The sequence below is a fragment of the Pleurodeles waltl genome, chromosome 2_2 (genome assembly GCF_031143425.1).
Source record: "Pleurodeles waltl isolate 20211129_DDA chromosome 2_2, aPleWal1.hap1.20221129, whole genome shotgun sequence".
Classification (NCBI taxonomy): domain Eukaryota; kingdom Metazoa; phylum Chordata; class Amphibia; order Caudata; family Salamandridae; genus Pleurodeles; species Pleurodeles waltl.
In genome coordinates this window covers 1,054,862,849-1,054,886,722 of record NC_090439.1, presented here as the reverse complement: position 1 = coordinate 1,054,886,722, position 23,874 = coordinate 1,054,862,849, and positions in this window count along the sequence as shown.

Below are 23,874 nucleotides of genomic sequence, written 5' to 3'. Positions count from 1 at the left end.
CTTAGGAATGAGAAGCCTTTAAAATTAAAAGTCTACATACATCCATAGACTACACAGGATATCCAACCTACATGGGTGAAGGCATTTGCAGTGGAGGTTGGTTTCCAGCAAGGACTTGAACCCAACTCTCTCCAGGTGGTCAAACCCTACTGTACACATTTGTCAGCTATGCACACCAGAGTATTGGCCACAGGACCGATGAGAGCTCATGGCCTTTAGCTGTGTGCAGCAAGGATGACCACAGGGTGTGGTCTATGATAAAGAACTGCACCACACGTTCTATGGGTTGTCAACACTGCTGCGCTCTGGCCTCTATGCCTTGTGTCCAATCTTTTTCAGGAGGCCAACCACCTTAGCAAATAGTTTTGGTTATTTACAGTAAAGGGACTGTTCTCTGGCTCTCCTAGCAACACTCCACAATAATCAAAACCACACTGCACATAGCTTTGGACCACATGCAAGAGTACTCTACAATGTTGGCTGCTAAGAACTACAGTGCACTAGCCACGCAGTCCTGCACACAACCTTCAGCAGGAGGCCAACTGTTAGTGCACATGGTGAAAGACATCCTCAGTGAGGGTTGGCCACATGGCCTCATGGTACTGGGCAATGTTCAGAGTGGGAGTGCTGGTCAGCAACTTTACATTAATAACATTTTACATGTTGCAAAATAATGACATTGTACCTAAAATGTGCCAAATGAGCCAAATCTATACAATGGGAGGATTGGATAGTCAGGCATCTAGAACAGTGGACAATATTGGAGTGCATATTACAAATATATCTTAAATGTGATAGGATATTGTCATTTATAAGAAGCACATTCACCATCAAAATTGAGTCTTGATATATCTTAATAATCAGAAGCAACCTCCAACTACAAACTCAGTTTTAATCATGGAAAAGTGAGGTCTTAATTGATTTTCAGAACTGACTGTTTTAAAGAAGTATCTGAGGAGTCATTCTATCAAAACAATTTAACACTAAACTATGAACCTTCCACTCCAGATAAACAGGCTCTAACACGACCTGACATCTTAAATAGTCCACTTGAAGTGTGAAACGCTTTAAGTCTTTGTATAACAATTTCTGTGCAGCCAGTCTCACAGGCATTAGATCTCTCAGAGACATAGAGTGGAATGCTTTATCATGGGGATCACCCCCCCCACCACCACTGGTGAAGCAACCTGGTTGTCAGTCTTCTATACACCTCCTACATTAGCCATACAGCCATCTTAGATGTTAGTTACCTATGGTATGAATCCCTAATCTTGTTGCTTACTGATGTCAAGTTCAGCATTATCACTAAAATGTATAAAGGTGAGCCAAGACAAGCTTATTGTTATCCCTATCACATGATTACAAATCGCAACAAACCTTAAAAGAATAATTTGTATTCCATTAGTTTACATGTTTCTGTACTCAGTGCCTCAAATGGTCAGGCACATAAATTAGGGTATATGTGTTTGATATAGTATGTACTGGATTTATCTTCTGAACTCTGCTTTATTCTCTGGCTGATGGAATGTTTACCAAGTGGAGCTGCTATGACATCATGGGATTCTTTGGGGTTTGAATGATCCCAAGGCAGTTGTTGACTGAGCCTGACTTGGGATGCTGTGTAAGGGGTTTTCTCCTGATGGAATAAAAGAACCTGTTGATAACCCTACTGTGTCCAGTGAGCTTACTACATTTCAGTTGAGGGCAACTTGGTCAGGCATTGGTCAACCGTCAGGAGAACCCCAGAGAAGAGAAGTGAGACTCTTGAGTGCTGTGTCTTCACCCAAGGGTCAAGGTAGTCTATGCTGTGCCTTTTTTGCCACCCTGCGCTATATTATTTTAGGCCTGTGCATACATTGAAAGAGGCCAACTGTTAAGTAGATTGCTGTGCGACAACCTCTCTTGTGTAAACTTTAAGCATGTACTAAGGCCACACTGCGTGACCACTGCCAAGTTTCACTACCCTAAACTGTGAGAAGCAACTGAAAAAGCGAGATTGAGGCAGTGAATAAACTGCCAAATGTATAGTAATTTGTCAGCTTTGAAGAGTGCAGAGACATGCGTCAACCAGACAAGTGCAGGAGAGAGAAACACTTAAGAACCATTAAAAGAGAGCTAGCGTGTGGCAGGAGGCGTGTGTTTCAAAGGGAAAGTGCACACGGCTTGAGGAGCATGGCACAAAGGGAGCTGACACATGGCTTGAGGCGTGTGTGACAATACCAGCCACCTCAGGTTTAGAAGCATCATAACCTTTTAAAGCTGATTACTGGAAGGAGGCAGTGCTCACCTCATAATGTTTAAAAGACTTTCTGACATCTTCACAGCCCTGCTCCGTTCACCTCCTCTCATCTGTTTTGTTTCCAAAGCAAGTACATTCCTTAGCTCATACACATTTGCTTGCTCCTAGCCTGACCTTTTGGTGATATTGAGTTATTATGGACATTCACTTGATACCAATAAATGCAATATATATTTAAGTAAAGTGCGCTTGATTTTAAGATTGTACAGCCTTACAGTGTGTGGATATTCAGTATTGAACACACCCCAGAGCAGCCTGATTGGCACCAAAACCAGAGCAGTGTCTATAACATCAAAATGAAGATAAATCAATCCATAGTCACACTCCACCATTTTTAAAGCTGCCTGGCGATCCACCTGTTCAAATGGAGGATTGGATAGACACTTTTGAGAATAATCTATTAGCATTGGAAAGTACTGGATTCTCTTCAGTGCAGAAAAAGGCACTTGATTAGGCTCTTTAGGTAAGGTGGGCCAACATGTGTTTCAATATTTCCCTCCAGTGCATGATAACCAAGGTAATGAATTTGAGGATGTTTACAAAGAAGCCAAAATGCGATTCCAGGTGAGATCTGCCATGACTACAAATACAGTAATGCAATGACACAAGTTTTATACTCGACGGCAGCAGAATCGGTTGATGATTTTGTAGCCAGGTTACATGAACTGGCTGCCAACTGTCAATTTGATCAAATGACTGAGGAGTTGATACGAGATCACCTGTTCTGTTAATGCAGCAGCAAAAAAATTCAAGAACAATTGTGGGCAGATAGCAATCCTTCTTTAAAAGATGCTATTACCATAGCGAAAGTCGTGGAGAAATCTGAAAGATGCATGGGGGAAATGCAGAGAAATGATGGGAGTACCAAACCTACGGTTGAGGTGGCAGAGGTGGAAGATTAAAATTGATTGGTCAATGTAGTGAGAAAGAAATACCAACTGCCAACTATCCTAATGGAACCAGAACTAGAGGTGTGAGAATGGTGGGTACAATGTCAAACCCTGAAAATGGCTCATCTTGCATTTTACTACAGATGTGGAAGCACATATCATATGGAAGATTGGAAAAATTGTTTTACAATAGGCAAGGACTGTCCCAAGAGCGGAAAGAAAGAGCACTTTGCATGGATGTGTCGAGCATGTATAAGAGAAATAGCTTGGGTGGAGGATGAAGACTCAGAACATAAAGTACTGGTCAAAGACAATGAACCTGGGAATGAAAGTAAAGATTGGAAGCAGAAGACATGCTCCAAGGAAGATTTTGACATAAATGGCAAGGTGGTATCCTTAATGATCAATTCAGGCTCCCTATACACCCTTAAGCAGAATTTGATGTATGGGATGGTATGACTGAAAAGATCATTAAGAGCCACTAGTGTGGTTCTGAAAGGGTATCAAGGGGCAAACATTGGTGATACTTGACAGGGGTCATCAACTTTAAGGGCAAGATGATCAAAGGGAAGGTGTATGTGGCTGCTGAGGGACCACCCATCTTGAGGTGGACACACAGTATGACTTTCAAATAGTGGTCACCCCTAGAGCAGTCAACCAGGTGATGGTGGTAGAGGACGAGGACTTGTACGAAATTTGGAAACAACATAATGGAGTATTTGAGAACAGGTTGGGGGTCACTAAGCAATGCATGCATGAGATTAGAGTAAAGCAAATAAGCAGTGCTAATGAAGCATGTGGCAAGGAAGTTGCCTGTTATAGTGAGATATAAAGTGAAAGAAATGCTACAGCAAATGATGAAGGAGGATGTTATAGAGGCTTTGGAGGCACTGAAGGCTTTCACCGGTTGTTGTCATAAAAAAGTCAGGTGATTCCTTGAGATCCTGCGTAGACTTAAATAGTCTTAGTGAAAATGTGGTGATGGACTTGTTTCCCCTTCCAAACATCTGACATTGTCATGGGGGAAATATTTTTCAAATTTGGATCTTAGGAGTGCATTTCACCAGGTGCAACTCCACCAAGATTCCAGACACCGTATGGCCTTTATAACAATAGAGGGCACTTTTTGATTTAAGAGGCTCCCGTTTGGCTTGTATTCAGCAGCAAGTGTTTTCCAACGACTGATTACAAACTTGTTATCTGGTGTATCTAATGATCTAATGTTGTGTTCTTCCAAGACAACATTTTTGTGTTTGGGCAAAGCTTTGAAAGCTTTGAAATACATAACAGGGTGTTGGATGAAGTGTTGTCTCTGATGGGTAATGCAGGGTTGACATTACATAGGGAAAAGTATAAATTCTTGTTAAAGGAGGTGAAGTACATGGGAATAATGAGAGGAGTGATGTCTAAGAATGATCTAGTAAGTGCGATAGTGAGTGCAAAGGTAATCAATGACAAAGACAAATTAAGATAATGTATGGGACTAGTAGAGTATTACTCTAAGTTTGTTCATGACTTCGTCCACAAGACTGAAAGGTAGAGAGTTCTTTTGAGGAAAGGGAAAACATTCTCATGGGGGGGAGGAACAGCAAACTGCTTTCATGCAAGTCAGAAATGACATTGCCAATGCTGGAATTCTTGTGCCATTCCAGACTGGTCTTAAAACCATGATCACAGTGGATGCCAGTGCAGTTGGTATTGGGGCAGTGATGTCACAGATACATTGGTGAATGGAGAAGACTGTAGCATTTGCATCACGCTCTTTGTTGGGGGCTGAAAGAAACCATTCCATCCTAAAGTGTGAGGCATTGGCAGCTGCTTGGGCTACATCAAATTTTCGTACCTTTATCTGGGGATGCCAAATAGTATTTAGGACAGATCATAAACCCTTATTCAAGGTTCTGGAGCCGAGGGGCACAAACATTGCTCAAGCAGGTTATCCAGGTTGGCTCTGAAGCTACAGGACTTTGATTGTAAGGTGGAATATATTTTAGAATGGAAGAACAAAGTAGCTGACTGTCAGGACTACCAGATAAAGCTGCAGAAGAAGAAGATTGTTACACAGAGGAAGTGGTGCCTAGTGTGATGGATGCCACTGAGGGATTGGAAAGCTCTGTCTCCAAGTCTGAGTGGATGAAAGCAATGGGGAATGATAGCATGATGAAAAAAGTAGCCAAATTGGTCAGAGGAGGTGTAAGGAGGGAGAGCTCATTGCCAGAGGCACTCAGACCTTTTTATGTGGTTGGGGAGGATTTATCCTTACAGGGCGAGGGCATTGTTATGAGGGGAACCAGAGTTGTGCCTCACAGTTCTGTGCACCCACAACTGGTACATTTAGCACATGACTGTCATCTGGGCTAGACTTTCATATTGAAGAGATTGAAGATAACATTTTGGTGGCCACTTATGAATGGTTAGGTAATGACATGAGTGCAGGAATGTGGCTTATTTAATGAATCAGAAAAATGGTTGAGAGTGGGTTTAAGAGTAAGAAGTAAGGGAAGTTTGGGAAAATATCAACTTGGATTTATTTAATTGGTCCATTTGTTTTCTTACTAGATCAGGAAAATTTTACGGCAGTTATAGAAGATGCCAAATCCAGATGTACAGCAGTAATCCTTATGAGGTCCATCAGCACACATTCTACTATACTAGTCTTAGGAGAGTTCTTCAGAAGGAAAGTGTTTCCTTCAATCTTGCTTACAGAGAATGGAACCCAGCTCACTTTATTGGAGATTAGGTCATTCTTGGACAGTGTGGGTGTTAAGCATGTGTGTACGTCTTAGTACAATCCCCAAAGTAATTGATTGGTGGAAAGGGTCAACAGGTTGTTTAAGGGGAGTATAGAAATGGTGGATAGTGCTGGAGTGCCTATCCAGGATGTCATCGAAGACATGATGTGAGCTAATCACACCATAGTAAATGCCAGGTCAGGGAAAACACCTTTTGAGATGATGCGGGGAGACCACCTGGTTCTAAATTGGTTCCCTATTGGATACAGGTGGTTGGTGGAAGCATAGGGGCTGTTCAAAAGTCACAAGATGAACCTTGTAGGCTCATTAACAAGGGCATTTAGGTAAAAGTCAAACCTGGAGGTATTGATGGTGGTTTGTCCTATTCCTGTGGCACATTTAAGGTGTTGGAGGTGGAAATAATTGGATCAGGTTGGTGAATGGTCAAACATGGAATCCGAGAAGGGTTGCATTGTATCAGAAGGGTGGTGCCTTAAACTTTTCCCCAGAAAGCAAACATAAATGCTCTAAATGGCTGCTCATGAAAGATTGTGTTTCAGAGTAGTGAAGTTAACAGTGGACCAGTTTGTGTGGGTGCAGGTGTTGGTGACAGGGCATTGTTTGTTGCCAGTGTGGTAAGGTCACCTACGCCGCCTGGTTATTTGAGGGATTATCTCTGTGGGTGATCCTTACTGTCAGAACAATGACAGAGTTTTTTCTAGGGGTGTTTATGTTTGGGGAGTGATAGTGGTTGTATCTTTCATTGGGGTAATGTTGGGTTTCTGTCTGTTGTGTTTGTTAGTGTGTATTGTGTGAGTGTTGGGGTGGACATCAAAGCTTAGTGTTGGGAAATATGGGGTAGGTGTTATGTGTTTTAAAAATTGCTTCATGAAGGAAAGGAGATATGTTATAGTGTGAACTGTATTTATCTTCTGAGATCCACGCAGCTCAGCCCCCGGCTGATGGAATGTTTACTAATTGGAGCTCCTATGACATCATGGGGTTCTTTGGTGTTTGAATGATGCCAATGTAGTTGTTGACTGGCTTGGGATGCTATGTAAGGGGTTTTCTCCTGATGGAATAAAAGAACCTGTTGATAACCCTACTGTGTCCAGCGAACTTACTACTGATTTTTTATGAAGTTCTGCCAAGAATAATGTTGCATACGTTCAGAAATTCAAAGGGACAATATACATTAGTTCTATATAAAGTACCTATGCATCTTGGAACAAGGACCAACACCAAACACATACAATGGAGAGAAGGACTTGATGCCAATGACTACGGAGAAATCATGCTAATTCTCTTACAGTACCAGTATGCCTGAAGCTGCAGATGGAGCATCTCACAGAAAACCCAGAGTCTTCAGAGCCAACCAGTATCTAAGTTAGCAGTTTGCTTATCAGTGCACTAGAATCGGCCACAGCAAAACTGGTATGCCGCAAGATTGTGAAGCTGGGAAGGGATCCAATAATTGAATAAAGATCATACTAGATGGGAGTGCCTAACACCCTTCCTCTCTTAGTCCCTGCTAGCCAGATTTTGACCCAAGAGAGAATGGTTGCCCTGCATGGGCTAAGAGAAGACACACAGTCAAAATTCATGAAGAAAGAAAGCCTGGAAATGAACTCACATGCTGTCAAGAGGGTTGCAATGTGAGCATGGGGGATCTAGGAGAACTGAGAGACAAGTAACATCAATGAGAAGTGGACAAGCTTGAATGCTATGATTTTGTAGGCCTCTGCATTGTAAAAGGACATAACAGTAACACTTGGGGTGGCCATCTTGAAAGGAGCTTGTTAACTTGACAAAGTGTTTATTAGAACCAATAGCATACACTTCAACGATGTTGCATGCTAAACTGGAATAAAGGAGGCATGAAAGTAGCACCAATGGACAAAAGCTCACAGCAAAAGCTCACAGTAGTAACTCAGCACAGGGACACATGTACCAACAAAGGAGGACCGTCTTATCAGAGTACATTCATTTAGTTGAAGGATACAGATATCGGAGTACAGGTCAGCATACAGGATGGTGACATAAAGGATAAGGTCACATGCTAGATATGTTTGGAGAGGCTGGGATATAGGCAGATTACTGGGTAGGTGGGCCTAGTGAGGCGCTACTGGAAGAATAATCATCAGAAGTATGACACTATGGCCGATATTTATGAAAAATGGCACACAACTGTGTTAGCGCAGTTGTGCGTAATTTTTTTTAACGCAAGCTAACGCCATCCATGGGCCATATTTAGGAAATAATGCATTGTGGTGCTAAGGATTGGCTGGCGTCTCAAAAAAAGATGCTAACCGCTGAGGGATGGCATTAGCGGAAATTGCGCTAGTGGGTCAAAAATGATGATAGGCTGATTAGCGGCAAAAAGTCTGCTACTAGTCAGCCTAGGGTCATTTTTTGACGCACAAACAGCCAAAAAATTACTCCTGTCTAAGTATAGACAGGAGACACTACCACAACCCCAATGCCCACCACTGGGGACCAGTGTCCCCAGGACATGCCCAACATGCCCAGTGCCAGCTAGGGGGCCCCATTTAAGGGGGCCCCAGTGGCACAACACACTTACGCACATACACTTACCTGCAACTTACCTGGGATGGGCTCCGTCCTCCTGTAGTGTCCCTGTGGTGTGGGTGGTGGTGATGCTGGAGTTGGAGGTGGGCATCTTTGTGCCCATTCCATGGTGTTTCCTGATGAAAATGGGCCTACCAGCACATTAACACCTGGTCCAACCAGGCGTTAAACAATTATGCTAATCGGGCTTAGCACCATTAGTTAGGTCTGCCTCCCAGTTGCGTGTTGTTTTAGTGCCTGTAGTTAAATATGGCGATGGGGGGCTAGCATTATTTTTAGGAAGATAAAATTGTATCTAATTGATGCAAGGTGGATTGGCTAACTCTAATATTTTGATGCTAAACAGGGCTAGTGTGAAAATGTAAAAATATGGAGTTAAGTTGGCACTGCTTTAGCGTCAAAATAAATGACGTTAAGGCGAAGCTAACTTTCCATAAATATGGGCATAAACTTTTCCCCTCTTATGGTCTGCACGGCACAGACCAGTCTGTAAACATTCAAGGTACCTTGTAAACTGAATACGAGAACTCAAATGGCAGCCATGACAAACTCCTCAATCATTTCAGAATTGGCACTGTACACATTGTTAATGAACTGGTGGATATTAAAGTTTCTGTTTGCTCAGTAAACACTACAGTGACATCAACTTTTACTGAAGTGCAGTACCTCAGAGAAGAAATTGGCAATTTTCAAACACAGTTGGTTATGGTGAAACACTGAATCATATATGTGGAAAGCAGACTGGAAAACTAACCAGAAGGGACCCGAGTTGTGAATGTTAGGACAAAAGTTGTAGAGAAAATGTCTGCATATCTGGGAAACCAGACAATGCAGACACGTGGGATATGATGGTGTTCCTATGTATTCTTATTCTGACAGTTATTCATATCATTTTTGATCAGCCACTTGAGTTCAACAGATCACACAGAGTTTGAGTTCACAACAGGGGCAACAAGGCCCAACCATGAGAGATTCTGTCATATGCCAGAGGCACCAAAACGATAGACACATTTTCAAAATGGCAAAAAAAACATGGACATATGTATCAGAGAAGAGGCAAATGTTTTTCTCTGCATATTTCTTTTTGAAACTACCCCTAAGAGGAAGTGCCTTTGGCACTCAGACCTCAATTGTGGAAGAAAGTCATAAAGTATGAACTCCTGGAATAAGCCACGGTGATAATTACACTGGATGGAAGGACAATAAAATAATAAAGGTTGGAGGACTTAGAGAAGTTTCTGGATGACAGTGATGGGACAGAAAGGGCACACATTGGGCCTTTGGCAACAGAATCGAACATAAAGGACAATTTTGCAAGTGTTACAGACACCAGAGAGAGTGATGATCTTGAGAACCGGAGACACAGAGATATTTGCAAGGCAGCACACCACCACAGACTGCATGCTAAACCCTGTTCTGCTGTGACCACTGTGGGATAGGAGATGTAGGTCTGGAGGGGAGGCAAGGATATCCCTCCAGGAACTCAGATGAAGTTGCAGCTCTTATACAGAAGGTCCATTGAAGGGACAGACTCAGGAGGGGAGAACAGACTGTAATGTTAACATAGTATCCTGAATGGGAAATGTACAATCCTCAGTGTAGCTTCCCCAGATAAAACCTATCAATAGAATTCTGTTTTCTTTCCCTTCATAATTACAGGGCTTTCCCCTAATATGACAGACAGATTGGTATTCAGTTTGCCACCCATACAAGAGTTTTAAATAATAGTGCGACCTATTTAGAGATGCAGTTCTTATATCTCCTAAGTCAAAGGTATATATCATTGGGGAACTGCTTGGGGAACTGCTAGTAAATTGATTGATGGAACTAGGAAAACTGTCTGGGGACTGTGACATCAGAGGTCACAACATCACCCATCTTTTACAGATTGAATATTAGGCTGGTAATACTAGAACCTACAACACTGATAACAAAATATTCCTAGTCATAAACAGTACTCCTACTTAAAGGGCAAAAAAGTGAATAAGTAGAGAAGTGAGGGACACACCTCTTGTTTGACTCCAACTTTGTCATAAAGATCAATATCCTCCAGATTCCCACATAATATTTAGTTGGAGGGACTTTAGTTTCTGGAGGTGACAACTTGCATTTACACATATTCTAATACTGTATAGCAAAATAGAGAATCAAAAGAGGGGAAAGAGACCTATGTGGTTGAAAGCAGATATCAACTGCAAACTGCAAACTTGAAACTGCAAACAGGTCACTCTGAAGAAGTATCACATGGGAAATAAAGAATGATCACTCAAACATAGCAGTGGAATCGCCAAAGGTTAATTGAAAAATACATTATATAAAACACAAGCAATTTTTCAGAATGTAAAACCAGATATAGCACTAGTTCAGTAAACTCACATGACACAATGGGAATTGGAGAATTTAGCAATATTGCTTCATAAATCTCTAATGTATCAAAGTCTACAGACATGGCCCTATGGCAGAGGTAGATATATCTTCACCAAAATGCAGATACAGAATACATATTGAGTCGTTGGGTCAACCAATGCTCCACTGGGTGACAAATCAGATTTCCGCTCTAGACTTGAGAAGGATTTGTACGATAGCATTGATATGGGGAGATAGGAACGTAACGTTAGACCAGATTTTGGACAGTTCAAGCAAACCAGATCTAAGGCACCAAAAAATGACATTAGGCTGGTTAGAGTAAAAAAAGATGACTCTAACCACCCTAGCGTCATTTCTTGGTGTAAAACCTACCATACCACATGAGTCCTGTCTTATAAAAGACAGGAGTCATGCCCACCACCCCAATGGCCAGCACAGGCGACAAGGGTCCCAGTGTGCCCAGTGCCACACAGGGGCACCTGTTTCAGGGCCCCCAATGGCAACTTACCTATACTTACCTGGGATTGGGTCCCCCTATCCTCCGCTGTCCCTCTGGTGTGGGTGGGGTATCCCTGGGGCCTCTTGGAGGGCACCTGTGGAGTTATTCCATGGTGTTCCACCATGGAAATAGGCCCACAGGTCACCTAACGCCTGCCCTGACCCAGGTGTTAAATAATGGCACTAAGCTTTAGGCCCGCCTCCCTCCAGTGCACCATTTTTGCACGGGAGGATAAATAAGGTGCCTGGGCCTTAGAGTCATTTTTTGCCCGGGAATGACTACCTTGCATCTCATTGACGCAAGGTAGTTTCCCGCTAGCAAAAAATGACTTTCACTCCATAAATTTCGCGCTAGACAGGTCTAGCGCCAAAGTATAAATCTGGAGTTAGATTTGCTCTGAATTAGCGTAAAAAAATTTACACTAATTCAGCACAAAGCAAGTATAAATCTGGGCCATATTATAGGGGTGAGGGCTGTTGTTGGATTTGACTTTGGCCAACAGGTAGTCAGAAACCAATGAACTACAAATAGAATCCATGATTGAGGCCTGTCTCCAAATATGTTTGACCATGTACACAAGACAAATAAAGAGCATTAAGCAAAGCCAAAAATGAATTAAACCTGGGGCCAGATTTATCAAGTGCTTGGGTTGACCTTATTTCAAATGCCTTCTGTGCATCTATGGAAAAAAGCACTTTCTCATCTATACGGTGCTTCACCTTCCCTAATACGTGGGAAAAAAGTGTCAAGTGGTTGAACAAGGAACAGCCCAGCATGAATTTTACGTGTGAGGAATAAACACTAAGAGATATCTATTTTTGTCAGTCTGTTCATCAATTTTTTTTGTTAACAATTTGACACCAACATTAATGTGCATTACAGGTCACTAGTTGGAATACAGCGAAAATCCTAGCTTTTTTCAATTCAAATAACCTATTTCCAGCACTTCCCTAAAAACTTTAACCAATAATGGGATAATCAGTGGCTTGATAATTCTGGAAAATTCTGTGGGGAACACAACTTCTCCACACGCCTTTTCCGATTTCATGTCAGGAATGGCTTTTGCTACCTCATCTTCTGTGATAGTAATGCCCAGTGACTCAGACTGATCCACTGGCTATTGGCACTCAAAACGTTAGCCATTCCTGTGAGGCAAGAAGAACAAATGTAGGGGAATAAGATGGTTTTAAGGGAACAGAAAGCTCTGTGCTACACGGACAATGTATTTGTAAATCTATCTTATCCACTGACTTCAGAGAAGGCATTGATGAAATTGGTAAACTTTTTCTCAAACTCTAAAGGTACATGATAAATCGGTCTAAGTGTGAAGCCTTGCAAATGACACCAGTTATGACTCAAGCATCAAATGATAATTTACCCTTAAGATGGAAGCAAGTGGTCATGAAGTATTTAGGAATTTCTGTTAATAATAGACGTAAAAGCATAGTGCATGATAACGTTTCCCTTCTAATAGAAAAAGCAAATGTTTAATTCAAATGATGGTGGCATTGAAATCTGTCTCTGTGGGAGAAAGTACAGACTGAGAAAATGTGCATGATTTTTATATTTATTTAATTCAAACCTCAAACTGTAAGTTGGGAAAGACACCCATCTTAGTGGAGAGCTCCCCTATCCTTCAATATATAAGCATATGGAAGGAGTTTGGGGAAACGATATCAGGCATTTCCTCAGTCCTTATTAATGTTATCTATCCAAGCCCTGGGAGAGCACTTCTCACCACAGCCAGAGCGCAGCATGGCAGCAGGGCAACAGCAAGGCAGCAGTCCTTCACAGAAAGCAGACATGTGAGTCCTTTGGGCAGCCAGGCAGATCTTCTTGACAAGGTGCAGGTTCTCCTCTCCAAGAAGTGTCGGAGTTGGTAGGAGCAAAGGCCCTGTTTAAATACCCAAATGTGCCTTTGAAATGGGGGAGACTTCAAAGAGTGGCTAAGAAGTGCACGAGGTCCCCTTTCAGTTCAATCCTGTCTGCCAGGGTCCCAGAAGGGGGTGTGGCAGTCCTTTGTGTGAGGGCAGGCTACTGTCCTTTGACATGCAAGTGTCAGGCCTTCCACCCTCCCAGCCCAGGAAGACCCATTCAAAATACAGATGTTTGCAAGTGAGGCTGAGTATCCTGTAATTGTCAACTAAACCCAGCCAGACATGGATTGTAAGGCACAGAAGGATTTAAGTGCAGACAAAATGCTCACTTTCTAAAAGTGACATTTCTAAAATAGTAATATTAAATCCAACTTCACCAGTCAGCAGGATTTTGTATCACCATTCTGGCCTTACTAAATGTGACCTTCCTACTCCTTTCAGATCAGCAGCTACCACTGAAACAATATATGAGGGTAGCCCCAATGTTAGCCTATAAAGGGAGCAGGCCTCATAGCAGTATAAAAAAGAATTTAGGAGTTTTACACTACCAGGACATGTAAACTACACAGGTACATGTCCTGCCTTTTGCCTACACAGTACCCTGCCCAATGGGTTACCTAGGGCATGACTTATATGTAGAAAAAGGGGAGTTTTAGGCTTGGCAAGTACTTTTAAATGCCAAGTCGAATTTGGCAGTGAAACTGACAAAGAGGCCTTGCAATGGCAGGCCTGAGACAAGGTTTAGGAATTACTTAAGTGGGTGGCACAACCAGTGCTGCAGGCCCACTAGTAGCATTTAATCTACAAGCCCTGGGCACATATAGTGCACTTTACTAGGGACTTACAAGTAAATTAAATACTCCAATTGGGTATGTTCCAATGTTACCATGTTTATAGGGAAAGAGCAAATGCACTTTAGCACTGGTTAGCAGTGGTAAAGTGTGCAGAGTCCTAAAACCAGCAAAAACAGTTTCTAAAAAGTGGAGGGAGGAGGGCAAAAAGTTAGGGGTGACCACCCTAAGGCTGTCAGATCTAACAGTTATGTTTTTTACTGGGGAATCATACTTGGTGGGAAACATATTTATCAATGTAATTTCATGATGAGGATTAGATGCTCCTCTTAAAGGAATATGATAGAGGTCTCAGGGAGGCACAGCTGACCAATAGCTATTTTAAAGTCCTCCATTGATGGCACAGGATCCCAGGTAGGTTATACAAGGCCATATATACCCAACACTCTCAGTACTGAAGATGTGAAAATAACAAGCGGGACAAAGAGCACATTTTGTGGGAGTGTTTGAGAGCAAAGTGATATTGGAGTAATGTAGGCGACACCTTAAATTGAGTTTAGAGCCAGCAATATATTTCACTGCTAAGATAGCAATCTTGCATGCCACCTTACATTTCCCTTTGTTAACTTTTAATACAAAATAATGGATATGCACCGCACTGGCAAAAGTTGGTATTCCAAAGCACCAGAAGAAGGATACAATCTAAAATTGTCTAGAAGATATGCATGGCATGGTAGCATATGAAAAGCAGGTATAGAAAGATAACAATGCGCTACCACATTTTGAAGCAATAAGGGGATGATTTGTAAGGGTCGCGTTTGGCACTGGCTGAGGAGTGGTGATGTATTGGCCTCTTATACAGGTGGGATGATAAGAATTGACACTGTCTTGTAGAGGATAAGTAAGCATCCAGAGATGTGAGAACAGGTAGACAATAGCTCTATTGGTTCATTTCATGTATCACAAAATGTAGTGGCTAAAGGAAAAAAAAAACTTAAAGTGCAAGATAAACAGCCTGGATGCTGTATACCATAAAAGAGAGCTGTGATGTAACCCACAGAGATCTGGGACCTTCTGCACGACAGTGACTCAGTCCTACTTTTCATCATGGAAATCAGGCTTAACGCTGCATGGGCACTACCACAGACATCCCTCCAGGCTATAAGATCATCAGGCAAGACAGAATTCACAAGCCCAGAGGCAGAATCACCATAATCCACAACACCCCATCAGCTGCACCACCTCCATGGATATCTCATCCTCCAACAACAAATACCTGTTGCTCAAGATCCACGTCACAGTCAATATCACCCAAAGCAACACTCTCATCTACAGACCAATGGTACAGCAAACCAACTTACCAACTTCACTGACACGGTAGGGGACTTTGTCACACAACTCATCCTCAACACTAGTGAAGGCAGCTTAACAAGTGACCTGAACTTACATACTAAAAAATATTTCTCAAAGACTTTGGAAGCCAGGCCTCACTCAACTATCAAAGGGACTTGCACACATTGTTGGGCACCTCCTTGACCATATTTTTACCACCTTTGACAGCATCTACATTGATGAGCCCACACCAGTCTCCTGGAAAGACCATACCCTGGTCAAGTTCAGCATTCCAGTGCCAGTCCAACGAACCCCACCTCTTCCAGACCAGTCTATCAAAACTGGAACAGCATCACTTACAAGAACTGCCATGCAGCTCTCAACATCCATCTACTAGAACACAGCAACAACATCCCAAAAGCCATTAAGAATTTCAACATTTGCATCACCTTCTGCATTGCCTCCCTGGACTGCCTCACACACAGCAAATTAACACAAACCTTAGACCCCCACTCGATTGGCTCAATGTAAGAACCCTCTTGTTGATTTAAGGCAAAAAGAATAATTTTGCTTTAAAGAATTCCCACCCACCGTAGTGGAATGAGGCATACGTCAACCTGTCAACATGTTTCTGCCACTTACGTTCCCAAATGCGAGTGGCTTTTGTCATGACCGACTATACTACCACAAAAGGCTGATGTCCCTGAACCCAACCCAGTCACCCTTCCTGAGCTAATATGTGTCCCACACATCACACCCAGGACTTCTAGTCAAAAGGCCTCAGCCACTGTTTCAGCTCCAGGAACAGTTTTCACACTTCATTAAGGGGTAGCGCTGACTGGCTGGCTCCTGGCAGGTTAATGCTAATTGGCCGACTGCAGGTTCAGACAGACAACAACACATTTTCCTAAATATGAATTTAAAATCCTACTTGATCACTTAAGTGGATTTTTGACAAAAAAATAAAATAGTGTTTTAGTTCTGCCGGTAGTCAGTCCTAATCCACAGTTATGATTTCATCCTGAATTTCAGTTTACGACCCTTCACAATAAAATTTACTTTTGAGGCTACTCACTGTGGGTACATGTCAACACTAAATTCTTGTATATACTACTTCCAAATACCAGGCACCCTACCTTGTGGACTAAAAGGCTTACATAGGGCTGACATTTACTAGTTAATAGTAGTAATATTCCTTCTTTTCAAAAAGGGTCATTTTGACAGGTTCATCTGCAGTTTTAAAAGCTGCAGGTGTGGGGCTTCACAAGTAGGATTGAAGTTATGTTTTCATGTCAGCCTAGTAGATGGCCAAAGATTGTGTTGCATTCCACAAGTGACATATAACTTTTCTACGCCAATGATGTACTTCCCTACACCACATACTATGGCCTTTTTGGAAATGTCAGTAGGTCAATTTAGAGTTAGCTAATGCTACCATGTTTGAGGGATCAGAGCACATGCACTGGGGCTTGAGCAGCAATGCGCAGGTGCAGAGTTTAAAAATAAGCAATACCAGTCTGCTAAAAATGGGTGTGACAAACAAAAAGAGGCACTGTTATGGTGTTTCAGTTTAAAATCCTAAGCTGGGATCTCAGTCCTTGCATTAGTTGTAGGGAGTCTTGTACATCCCTGAGGCAAGAGGCTAGGAGAAGATGTTCTATCAGTTTTCTAGAAAGCTTGCAGAACAGAATTTGTCTATCAGAATTGCAAGGCAAGGAAGGGGCATGCCACTGTATGCCTAACTATTATGGTCCTGTAGGTAAATCAAATTCTTGTTTTATCCATAGCTATGATATGGCCCCATGCCTGAAACTTTATTTTCTTTTTCTCACAGACACAGTGCTTCACTTATATGGTTCGGTCTATTTAGTTTAGCTCTAGAATTGTATTCAATCAAATTGCTGAATTGTAAAAAGAGAGGTTGGATTACCTACTGAGCCTGGATAGGCAACATTCATTATATGCTGCCTGTTGATACCTGCTTGCTTGCCTGCTTCCTCTTGTAGTGCTAGCTGTAAGTAGCTTTGGCATCATTTGGCAATTCTCTACTAAACGTTTTAAAAAAATAGTACTTTTTTGACATGTTTGCACATGAAAAGTTTCAGGGTGATCATTAAGGGAGTCCAACAAAATAGGCAGGCACCAAAATGAGGTTTCCCAATTAATTTTTCCATAGAAACTCTAGACACATCTACAGCCAAAATCACTGAATGGGTTTACCCCGAATTTCGCAGAAAGCTAGATCTTAGTTCAAGAAAGAGTGCTCTCTGTGTTTTGGTGTACATCTATTCAGAAGTTTGGTGAAATAAAGATTACAAAATTTTAATATATCACACTGTGTCAGATCCATGGAGCCAACAGATCTCATGCTGAGATCTGATTGGCTGCCAGCACCTCAACCAGGAAGTGGTGGCAGCCATCTTAGAACTCAGGGGGACTTGAACCAGCCTCCCCAAGCAAAATAAGGTCCAAGGTCCCCATTACCCAGGGCCTGGGGCACTCAGCCTCCTGCCCTGAGACTAATTAGGCCTTCGGGACTCTATACCCTGGGGACAAAATGTAACAAAAAGGAAGGAGGGTAATGTGGCCCACATCATAAGCCTTAAGAAGGCCCTGGGACCCCAACCCCCAGGCAATCACTTAAAATGAAAAGGAGGATATCTGTTCATCCTCCTTCCCGGGCCTTTTAATAGTTGTGGGGATCTTATCCCCCAGGGCTGGCTCACTTACGGTATCCCAGGAAGCTGACACGTGGGACACTGTAGTTTCCCTGCCCACACCAGCACGGCCAGGAAAACATGTGTTTGCTCCCAACTGGCAGGAGCATTTTTAAATATCCTGCCAAGCGGGAACAAATACTAAGGGCCTGATTTAGATCTTGGCAGAACTGGTCCCACCATTAAGTTGCCTTTGCGCCACACCTACTCTATTTATTTGTTGGCGGTTCCTTAGATGAACGTCCATCGACAAGCCACCATCACCAATGGATTGTATACCTGAGTTGATGGTGCCATAGGCAAAAGCGGTAGGATGAAGCCAGTTTTAGTGCTGGGCCAATCACCGTATGCCTTCCTGCTAACATAACTGTGGCGTTTAAACCTTCACACCTGAGTTGGTGGATTGAGAAGTATATAAGCAAGAAACTTACCTTTTTACAACCCTCCTCATTTCCTGCTGCCATGAACCCAATCCTACAAGTCCTACCTTTGCTGCTGCTAGTAGACCTCAATGAAAATCAACCCCGTCGTCACCAGAAGGTAAGTGACTGTTTTACCTGTAATCATCAGAGTTGTCTGTGTCCATTAGCTCTGGACTCTTGGATGTTAAAAAAAAATATTTGCAAGCAATAATACAATGATGTGCAATGCATATGTGTGCAATTCAGTCATTAGAAAAACTGAAAGAAACACACCCAGATATATCATTAACATCACCAATCTTGTACTAACTGACTCCATTCCAATGGACACCTACACAAAAAGTCACATCAATCCCTGAATCAAAATGTGTCCATACAGGTGTGTGTGATCTTTTTCCATAAGCTACCATATCATATGCATAAACAGTACACATCATTGTAACTATAGAAATCCAGTATAATGTAGTTATTACACTACACAATGAAACAAGCGTGATTACACACGATGTACAACCAATGTTACCCCTAAACTTAAAACATGTCTGAGATGTATTAAGGATACATGTCCGTTTGCCTTGTGCAATTTCTGTTAATTATTAGATTTTATTTAAGTCCAAAGTGTCCTTTTCCCTGTGTTATGCAAGTGTGTATTTTATGAAGTCATATCTTGTTAAAATGAACACATTATACACATCTACCTACTAAAGTTACAAAAATATAAACATGGATAATTTTCGTCTAAGTGCCCGTATCATGATGAATGCTTGCACCAAAATTAACATGTCCATCACAAATGTCCAACAGTAATATATGCACTATATAAATATGTCAAAACATATACCTGTGCTTGTCAGTGTCAGAAATGAGAATAAGTGCATGTCACACACATTGGCATAAATACCATCATCAGCAATCAATTACTAATAATTTAGAATGTATCCCAGGACAAAGGGATTGAAAATAATTGAAATTTGATACAATAATGAGATAAGACTCACATATAGAAGGATAAATGTAAATATATGTTAAAACATTTCAGAGAGTCCAGCTTGGGTTGTGTAGGCTGCAGGCCCAGATCTTGCCTCCTAATTGCACTGCCAAGTACAGCTTCCTCAGTAATGGATACCCAGTGGGCAAAGCAGTCACTTCAATGATGTTTCATGCAAAGGGTGGGTTTGGGTTTGACAGTGGTCAGGTGTAGTGCAAGAGTAAAAGCATCAGGTGGCAAAGGGGTTGAAGGAGCGGGAGAGGACAGAGTTTGGGAGGTAGAGGGAGCTGGAATGGGTGTTGTATGTGTTTCTGTCTGTTGTGCATGTGGGTCTGGTGTATGCAGTGCATGTTTGGATGTGTGTCTTTTGGTAGGTGTGTGATGCTCAGGTGAGTGTGTGCATTTTGTGTTTTGATGGGTGTCGGGTGTCTGTGTGTTTCTGTTAGTGTGCATGTTTGGATGTGTGTGGTTTTGTGCGTGTAGTGTATTCTGTGGGTGTGAGCATGAGCATATGGTGGGTGTTGTTTTTTGGGTGTACGTTTGTGTGTGTGTGGGACTGTGTATGTTTGAATGAATGCAATGTAGAGGTGGATGTTGTGGTTGTGGTGCCTGTGGGTGTGCTGGTGGTTGTATGTGTGTTGGTGGATGGGGTGGCAGTGGCACATGTATCCGTGATGGTGGGTGTTTTGGTGTGGGTGGGGTTGATGTGTCAGTGGTGGTGGGTATTGCGGGTGGCGGTGTGGGGGTTGTGTCTGTGGTGGTGAGTGTTGTGGTGGCGAGTGCTGTGGTGGTGGGTGATATAGTGGGTGTGGTGGTGGGTGTTGTGTCAGCAGTGTGTATGTTGGCTGGGTGCATGTTTGTGTTTCTTTGTGTGGTTTCATTTATGTGTGTGTGTGCTCCTTCTATCTCTGTGAGTGAGTGCAGGCAAGGAAGTTAGTGTGCTTGGGACAGGGCTGGGAATAGAGAATTTGGATGGGGAAGGGGCAGGAGTTAGGGCACAAGACTGGGATAGTTGGGAGGCTGAGGTCAAAGAGAGGCTAGACCTTGAAATGACCTATGTAAGCCAGACAAAGCACTGTGAATGCCTTCCAGGTATGTTACCATTCGTTGCATATGACAACTGCCCCTGGGTGACATTCAGGAATGCAGTCTGGCTTACAGAGATGTTCCATAGATGGTCAATAGCCTCCTCACTCAGTGGAGCCAGGGGGACAGAGGCAAGGGGGAGGTACCTGCAGTGAAGGAGATGCTACCCCTTTTAGGGGTCTGGTTCCACCAACTGAGGGTGCAAGTGGGAGGATGGAATTGGTTATCTGGGTGGCGGACAAGGATGCAGGTTGAACAGTTGCTGTAGGGTTCATCACCACTAGGGACCGGTTGTCTGTGGAGGCCTCCGAAGATAATGATGTGGAGCCCATGATCTCCACGCCAGTTCCCTCATCCTCTGAACAACTGGATTCCTCAGTGTCAGTGGTCACAGCACCCAAACCAACATGACCATCTGCTTCCTTGCCTACTTGAACAATTTCTTGTCTGCCTGCTTCTGATGATACTGAAATGACAGATACAACATTTCTATTGTATCTGTGTAGAAAGAACTGATCATTAACTTTGATCAATTTCTTTTTTTCATTTTTCAAATTTGACCTGCTTCAAGGCTCTCAAACTTTGGATCTTTATTCTCATTATCTCATGCATGTAGGGAACTTTTTGTTTAGCCATTTGTTCAAAGTTTTGTAATTCCCCATGATAGCTCCCTTATCATGTATGACCTTGACTCTAATTTAGTTTCTCTGCAGTAACTGTTTAACAGCTCTGAATGGGTGGACTTTGTTGTTGAGAACAGGAACTTTTGTCACCAAAAAGGATGTAAACCAAAACTACATTGGTACAATGTATCTACAAGGGCCAATAATCTGCATTACTTTCAGTCACAAAAAGAACATGAACCTATGTGTGTCAACAAATCTTGCAATGGTGTACCAGAATTTGTATAAACTGAAAGCTTGTTTTCTTTTGTTTGGGCATTTCACAATGGTAAAACTTACTTCAAGTTACTAATGTATAACTCAAATGTAAAAAAATATTGTCTATGTTCTGCACTGAAGTAGCTTATCAATGTATCAAACACTATGTAGATACCTATGCTGTTGAAGAAATTGATATTCATATTTTGTGGTAGATTGACAAATGACTCATACAATAGAAATGCATGGGCTTTGATACATTTCTAATCCATTTCAGTATAGAGTAAAAACAATTCACATTTGACTCCCAAATATTTCTAGTTATCTGGAGTCTGTCGTACCATTTGTGTAATTGTTTCCCAAAATATGCTGGCTTTAACTTTAGGCAAAAATTGGTAAAACAACATCACAGTAAATATTACAAACACCAACTCATATATAATTTTTTCTTCGAAGATTCACATGCAATTCATAATATGCTACATGTTACACCTTGATGCATTCATACATTTACAAAATTAGTTCTGATTTGGGCCTGATATGGAGTTTTCCAGAAAGAATACTCCAACATATATATGATGGAACCATCCATCTGCAAAAGTCTGTTTAAGTATACCATTTTTCTCCCTCATTGACTTATCATCTCAACATTACAAAGGACATTGTAAAATGGTTTGCGGTTTGTGGTACTCTGTCACCATTGTGTACACATTCATGTACTATCACAAGATTTTTTCCCAAAACAGACTGGTTCACATGCACATTTGTGAAGGAGTAAGACATCATGCACTTTTAAGATAAATGAAAATAATATTTTTGTTTTAAAACAACTCTGGGATGTTTTGAATCCAAAATGTAGCTATTTCACCTGCTGTCACTAGTCATTTTGGCTCACATGCTCACTCATGTTTGTGCATAAAACCAATCTACCAATGTGATGTTTGGAACATCCACTGTATCATAATAGCATTTTATGCTATGTCACCTGTAATAGGGCTTGTTAGAAATAGGGTATGTGGTTGGTAGTCAGGTTACCCCCTATCCAAGCAAGGACCCTCACTCTAGTCAGGGTAAAGGAGAATCACACTCAGTTAACGCCCACTCAACCCCTTGGTAGCATTGCACGAGCAGGCAGGCTAAACTTCAGAAGCAATGTGTAAAATATTTGTACCAACACACACAGTAATACAGTGAAAACACTACAAAAATGGACACCACACCAGTTTAGGAAAATAGGTAATATTTATCTAAATCAAACAAGACCAAAACAACAAAAATCCAACATACACAAGTTAAGATATGAATTTTCAAAAGAATAGGAGTCTTAATCCTTAGAAAACAGTGAGAATGCTGTTGTTACACAAAGTACCTGGTTAGCGTAAAAAATAAAGCTGCACAGGGGAACGTGCCTCGCAAAAGGCAGCGATGCATCAATTCTTTCCATGCAAGGGAGGCCGTACATCGTTTTCTTCTCCAGTCGGGTCGGAAATGCATTGTTTTTCTCCCTCGCAAAAGAGCGATGCATTGATTTCCGGACGGGGCACCTCGGATCTGCTCTGTCGGTTGACTTGAACGCCCAGGGACGATGCGTGGAAAATCAAGTTGCACGGTATCAATAAACCAAGCTGCACGGGGCTTGCGTCATTATCAGCCTCTGTAAGTGGGTGTTGCACGTTGTTCTCCAGCTGCGATGCGTTGATCTTCAAGCCTCGATGGAGGTGGAGCTTCGGTTTCAGCTGTGAAGCCGGTGGCACGTCGTTTATAAGCCGTGTTGCAGAAGGTGCAGCAAAAATTTCCCTGCACGGCGTTCTGTGCATAGATTTTCAGTTCTTGTCTGCCAACTTCACCTTTCAAGGGCCCGGGGACTGGATAGGGCACTACTTGGCAGGGCAGGAGTCTCAGCAGATAGTCCAGGTGCTGGCAGGGGAAGTCTTTGATGGCCCTGAGACTTCAACAACAGGAGGCAAGCTCAGTTCAAGCCCTTGGAGTTTTTCTCAAGCAGGAATGCTCAACAAAGTCCAGTCTCTGTCCCCTTTCACAGGCAGAAGCAGCAACTCCAGGTTAGCCCAACAAACCACAGTCACAGGCAGAGGCAGCACTTCCCCTCAGCTCTTCTGCTTGGCAAAGGTTCCTCTTGAATTCAGAAGTGATCTAATTTTCAGGGATTTTGGGTCCACTACTTATACCCCTTTCTGCCTTTGAAGTAGGCAAACTTCAAAGGAAAGTCTCTCTTGTGTGTAATTCCTGCCTTGCCCAGGCCAGGGCCTAGACACACACCAGTGGGTTGGAGACTGCATTGTGTGAGGGCAGGCACAGCTCTTTCAGGTGTAAGTGACCACTCCTCCCCTCCCTCCTAGCACAGATGGCTCATCAGGATATACAGGCTACACCCCAGCTCCCTTTG